The sequence below is a fragment of the Drosophila nasuta genome, chromosome 3 (genome assembly GCF_023558535.2).
Source record: "Drosophila nasuta strain 15112-1781.00 chromosome 3, ASM2355853v1, whole genome shotgun sequence".
NCBI classification, from domain to species: domain Eukaryota; kingdom Metazoa; phylum Arthropoda; class Insecta; order Diptera; family Drosophilidae; genus Drosophila; species Drosophila nasuta.
This window is the reverse complement of record NC_083457.1, coordinates 27,470,148-27,477,246: the sequence shown is the minus strand read 5'-3', so window position 1 is coordinate 27,477,246 and position 7,099 is coordinate 27,470,148. Positions and strand designations below refer to the sequence as shown.

Genomic DNA, 7,099 nt, shown 5'->3' with positions numbered 1-7,099 from the left:
TGCGATTCGCCTGCGATTCGCATGCGATTCGGTTGCGATTCGCCTGCAATTCGCATGCGATTCGCATGCGATTCGCCTGCGATTCGGTTGCGATTCGCATGCGATTCGGTTGCGATTCGGTTGCGATTCGCATGCGATTCGCTTGCGATTCGGTTGCGATTTTTGAAAAAAAGTTTAAACCTTAGTTATTTAATAATACTTCAATTATTATATTCAAATATTTAAAAAATATAACATAAGTTGTGTTTTCAGACATTTTCTCGCCCTGCGATTCGCATGCGATTCGGTTGCGATTCGCATGCGATTCGCCTGCGATTCGGTTGCGATTCGCCTGCGATTCGGTTGCGATTCGCATGCGATTCGGTTGCGATTCGCCTGCGATTCGGTTGCGATTCGTTGGCGATTCGCTTGTATTATTAAATAACTAAGGTTTGAACTTTTTTTCCAAAATCGCAGGCGAATCGCGAGCGAATCGCAGGCGAATCGCGAGCGAATAAATCGTCCCGCGATTTATGTTATGTTATATTTTTAAAATATTTGAATATAATAATTGAAGTATTAAATCGCAGGCGAATCGCAAGCGAATAGCAACCGAATCGCTTGTTATATTTTTTAAAATATTTGAATATAATAATTGAAGTATTATTAAATAACTAAGGTTTTTGCATATGAACTTTTTTTCAATCGCCCCGCGATAATTCTTCAATTATTATATATTTTTATTATATATTCAAATATTTTAAAAATATAACATAAGTTGTGCTTTCAAACATTTTCTCGCCCCGCGATTTATTCGCCTGCGATTCGACAGCATTTGTTATGTTTGCACGCAGATCAAGTTTGTTTCAAATTTTTGCCACGCCCACTTCCGCCCCCCGCAAATCAAAAATATCGAATAACAAGCGTAAATTTAAAGCTAGAGCTACGAATTTTGGTATATACTATAATTACTATAGTAGTTATGATTCCTGAAAATTTGGTTGCGATCAGATAAAAATTGTGGAAGTTATTAAAGAAATACTTTTGTATGGGCAAAAACGCCTTCTTACTAGGGCTCTTAGTTGCTTTGGCCGACAATCTAGTACATTGTGCCGTCTATGGTATATTTAGAATGGTGTACTATATCGATATTCCAAATATACCACTTGGTATATTTTTTAGTATTTTTGCAGTATATTCGGTATATTTTGAAAATTATACCGCAATATTTTGCTTTTATTAAAAATGGGTAGCGGGTATCTCACAGTCGAGCACACTCGACTGTAGCTTTCTTACTTGTTTTACATTATTGGAGAAAGTTTAGTTTCTCAACGATAAGTAATTTATCCAATTCATTTAAATTCATCAATTGAATGATATTAAAATACTCCTCCGGAAGAACACAGTTATTCTGAACTTCCTTTATTAACTAATTAATTCTAATATGGCAGCTTAGTTAAATGGATTAAGCTCCATATATAAAGTATTTTAACTTTTATTAGAAAATAATGTCAACATGAGCTACTCGTAACTTAGGTTTACAAGATAGAGCTTCTCCTTTAATAGAACAATTAATTTTTTTTCATGATCATGCACTTTTAATTTTTGTAATAATTACAGTATTAGTAGGTTATTTAATATTTATATTATTTTTCAATAGCTATATTACCCGATGTTTATTACATAGACAATTAATTGAAATAATTTCAACAATTTTACTTGCAATTATTTTAGTATTCATTGCTTTTCCATCTTTACGATTATTATGCTTACTTGATGAAATTAATGAACCTTCTGTATCTTTAAAAAGTATTGGACACCAATGATACTGAAGTTATGAATATTCTGATTATAATAATATTGAATTTGATTCTTATATAATTGCAACAAATGAATTAGATGGATTTCATTTATTAGATGTTGATAATCGTATTGTTTAACCAATAAACTCCCAAATTCGAATTTTAGTAACAGCTGCTGATGTAATTCATTCATGAACAATTCCTGCTCTAGGATTTAAGGTTGATGGAACACCTGGAGGTTTAAGCCAAACTAATTTTTTTTATAAATCGAAATCGATTATTTTACGGACAATGTTCAGATATTTGCAGAGCTAATCATAGATTTACTCCAATTGTGATTCAAAAGTGTTCCTGTAAGTAATTTTATTAAATTAATTTCAAAGAATTTAAATTCTTTATTAGATGACTTAAAGCACGTACTAGTCTCTTAAACTATTTTATAGTAAATTAGCACTTACTTCTAATGAAAACAAGTACGAAAGCTACAGTCGAGTGTACTCGACTGTGAGATACCCGCTACCCAATTTGATTAAAAGCAATATATTTTGCGGTATTATTCTCAAAATATACCAAATGTACTGCAAATATACTAAAAAAATACTAAGAATATACCAAATGGTATGTTTGGAATATCGATATAGTACACCATTCAAAATATACCATAGACGGCACAATGTGCTAGATTGTCGGCCAAAGCAACTCAGACCCCTAGTAAGTAGGCGTTTTTGCCCATACAAAAGTATTTCTTTAATAACTTCCACAATTTTTATCTGATCGCAACCAAATTTTCAGGAATCATAACTACTATAGTAATTATTGTATATACTATAAATCGCAGCTTTAGCTTTAAAATTACGCTTGTTATTCGATTTTTTTGATTTGCGGGGGCGGAAGTGGGCGTGGCAAAAATTTGAAACAAACTTGATCTGCGTGCAAACATAACAAATGCTGTCGAAAAAAAATTATAGCTCTATCTCTTATAGTCTCTGAGATCTAGGTGTTCATACGGACGAACGGACAGACGGACAGCCACACAGACACACAGACGGACAGACGGACATGGCTATATCGTCTCGGCTGTTGACGCTGATCAAGAATATATATACTTTATAGGGTCGGAGATGCCTCCTTTTACCTGTTACATACATTTCCTGTCGGCACAAAGTTATAATACCCTTCTACCCTATGGGTAGCGGGTATAAAAATATACTCATATATAAAAAAATACATTAAATAAGTAAAAATTATATTTAAAATTTTATGTTATCTTTATGAATTATTCTCTCACTGTTATTTATTATTACTTTATTTCCCAAGACTTCTTTAACAACTTGTTTTTTATATCAGGGTCCTAATTCATTTCTTTCACCATGTTTTTTCTCGTAAATTGCTTCTCCCACATGATAATTTTTGGGTGTTCTTTTTTCATTATGGTATTCTAACATTTTGTCTTAAGCTGTTTGAAGTTTGGCTGGTAAGTTGTCATGTTCTGTTTTATTAAACAATACGTCAGATGGTTTTTGCTGGGTTGTTGATTGAATAGTATTATTGTATTTTTTTACCACTCTGTATATGACCTCGGAAGGATCCATTATTTTAAATTCCTCGTGAATGCCACGAGAAATTTTAATTAATGTTGAATGTACTCTTTCTACTTGACCATTGGTTAAACTATGTCTGGGATCTGCGAAATAAATTGTTAAGCCTGCGCAATTCATAGCAGATTTAAATTGGGCTGATGAAAAACTAGGTTCATTATCCATCATAACCGACTTTGCAAACGCAAAAACTGTAACGTGCACTATCATTAACAAGATTAGAATTGAGCGTGCAGCGACATAAAGAAAATCTAGAACACTAACCGGAAGAGAAATAAAAAAAAAACTAAAGTTTCCATGTTTCTGCAGAGAAAGAGAGATAGAAAGAGAACGAGAGAGAGAGAGAAGAAGATATAGAGAGAGAGAGTAGAAGAGAGAGAGAAGAAAAGATTTAGGTTACCATCTTGCCACCGGTGTTACGTGACAATTAATAAAAATACTATTAATCTTTAGAACTTTACAATTTTCTAGCACTCTTGTTTTGATATTTATACCCGCTACCCATAGGGTAGAAGGGTATTATAACTTTGTGCCGGCAGGAAATGTATGTAACAGGTAGAAGGAGGCATCTCCGACCCTATAAAGTATATATATTCTTGATCAGCGTCATCAGCCGAGACGATCTAGCCATGTCCGTCTGTCCGTAAAATTATAATTGAGGAAACTAATAAACCTTTAAACCAATTCAAACAACAATTGCTCATTGCAAAAAATAGATTCACAATCCATGAGAAATACGAAGAATTTAATAAAACAAGGCACACTATAGAATACTATACAGTCGATAATTTGATTGACATTTTAAAATAATTCCTCCAACCAAATCTTACAACAGGTATTCTTTGTACTCCCGAAGATTTGTATGAAATTCAAAATATTATTAAAAACACTTTTACAAATAAATACCTTTAGACAAGAAAATTCAAAGATGATCAACAAATAATTATAGAAGAGACACATGCTCGAACACATAGAGGATTCGATGAAAATCTTAAACACATTCTTAAATATTACTATTGGCCAACTTTATATAAAAAACTTCAACAATATATTCATTATTGTGAAATTTGCAACAAAAATAAATATAACAGGCACCCCAAATTAATACCAATATCTAAAGCACCAATTCCAGAACGAGAAGGAGAATTGCACATTGACATTTTTTACGCAGAAAAATGTTCATTCATAACTTGCGTAGATGCATATTCAAAATAGTAGTGAAACAAATAGAAAACAAATCTAACATGGAAAATTATGTACTAGAATTACTCCAAGTTTTTCCGTTTGCAAAATCGGTTATGATGGATAATGAACCCAGTTATTCATCAGCCCAATTTAACAATTTATTTCGCAGACCCCAGACCTAGTTTAACTCATAATGAAAAAAGAACACCCAAAAATTATCATGTGAGAGACGTAATTTACGAGAAAAAACATGGTGAAAGAAATAAATTAAGACCCAGATATAAAAAACAAGTTGTTAAAGAAGTCTTGGGAAATAAAGTAATAATAAACAACAGAGAGAGAATAATTCATAAAGATAACATAAAATTTTAAATACCATTTTTACTTATTTAATATTTTTTATATATACATTTTTATTATTTAGCATGATTTTATACATTTTACTACCGATTTGTGGTTCGGAAATTATTAATTATTCAAACGAAACATATGGAGAAGTTTTCCACATTAATAGTTTAAGTTTTTATAATGATATTTTTTAAAAAGAACTGAAATTTTTTAAAAACAAGAACAGTATAAAAATTTCAACAAAATAAAAATTTTAAAAAATATTAAACTCGATCAAGAATTTTTATTAAAAAAATACAGACTCAAATTATTATGATATGATATAATCACAAAAAATTAAACATTACTCCAATAGACCTTTTAGATGTTTCGACTTTTTCAATTATATCATATCGAGGTTTAATCATAATTTATATAAAATATCCAACTGTTAACTATAGTTGTAAGTTATATCACGCAAAAGCCATAGCTCAAAAAGATGGAAAATTATTTGTAAACAACAAAGTAGCTAAATGTAATAACACCTTTTACGCCATCGAGAAATATAAAAAAGAAATATTTAATAGCTTTGCTAAAATCAATTTTGAATCAAATTTTTTTGGTAACCTTCTAAATAAAAAATTTCCAAGTTGTATAAAACTAACTGAAAAAAATAGACCAACAGAAATCATAACAGATGGTGCTCTTCTAGTATCATGAACAAATTATATTAATGAAACATTGTTTATTGGCACTTATCTAGTTACATTTAAAAATTTGGTTGTAATCAATAAAAAATTATTTTTTTTATGAAAAAGGAAAAATATTAAACTATATAAAAGACAAAAAATGTACAAACTATTTAATAACTGAATATCAACCTACTAATATCACAGAATTACAAATGCAAAACATTTTTATTAATTGTATTAATTTTAATATAATATTTTTTTGTGATAAAGCTTCGTAAGTTCAATTATTGTAACTTTTTAAATTCAAAGAATTCTGAAAATCAAAATTATAATTTACCAAATATAGAAATACTATAGAGCTTGATACTTTAGGTAAATTAAATCAAAAAGTCGAACATTTGTTAATGTCGTCAACCAATAGAGCTATCGCAGTGCCTCTATCCAAGTTATCACCCAGCTCACATAACAAATTGTATTGGAAATATACACACTTTCGATTGCTCACTTCAGCAAACGAGTATTTCCAATTGTGGGTACTCGGGTTCGAGCCCGCTCGGGGTACAAACTTTTTTTTTTTTTTTTAATCGTATTTACAATTATTATAAATAAAAATTGTGGATGTTATTAAAGATGGGCAAAAACGCCTGCTATGTATGTATTGTATGTATGCGTATACGTATATACATGCTTGCCTATATTAGTATCTGTATACATAGATAGTTCATAAGCAATGCGATAGTTCAGGTGGAGTGCAAGCCGAGCGTTTGTGGTGCTTGGGTTCGAGCCCGCTCGGGGTGTAAACTTTGTTTTTTTTTTAACCACCCGGTCGGTGGTTCTCGAGTTCAAATCCCGATCGAGAATACATGAATATTTTTTTTTAATATTTTGAGATTATTACAGCAATGTTTTGCTTTTATTCAAAATGGGTAGAGGTCGAGCACACTCGACTGTAGCTTTCTCACTTGTATTTAGGAAATTTAATTACAATTTTAAAAGTTTATCAATGATGACGAGATGTATCTCGAGAAGTAACTTACCAAGGATTTCACACTTACGCAGTAACAATTGGATTACGATGGACAATAATTCTTTTTATTTTATCCAAAGTTTTATTTTTATGAGATTTTTTTGAGCCTTTTTTTCCAGAACTACGAAGCATATTTCGCATTGTACTTCACATTTAAAGTTTTTGGTAAAAAAAGTGCTCTCCAATTCATCACTCATTTTTCTAACCCGCCAAAAAAATTTAACATAACACTTACGATGGTCGACCACGAAATAAATCAAAACCCAACCCAGACAGAAGAATAAGTTCCAGTGCATGTTGTTTGTATGTTTGTAAAACAATTGAAAAACTTTATTTTTGGGCGCTGGAGTTTCGCATACACACATAGATAGCGAGCGAACCAAGGGTACAGAGCGTACATACAAATGATAAATTATCATACAAGGGCATAAATTATGAATGTTCGCATACTGATAAACAATAACTACAATATGAAAAAAAGACTTAGAA

General features: G+C 31.1%; 1 pseudogene; it reads left to right on the top strand.

Annotated features, from left to right (window-relative positions):
* The first annotated feature begins 1,487 nt into the window (after window positions 1-1,487).
* On the top strand, window positions 1,488-2,142 carry LOC132788135 (cytochrome c oxidase subunit 2-like; annotated as a pseudogene).
* Window positions 2,143-7,099: the final 4,957 nt, after the last annotated feature.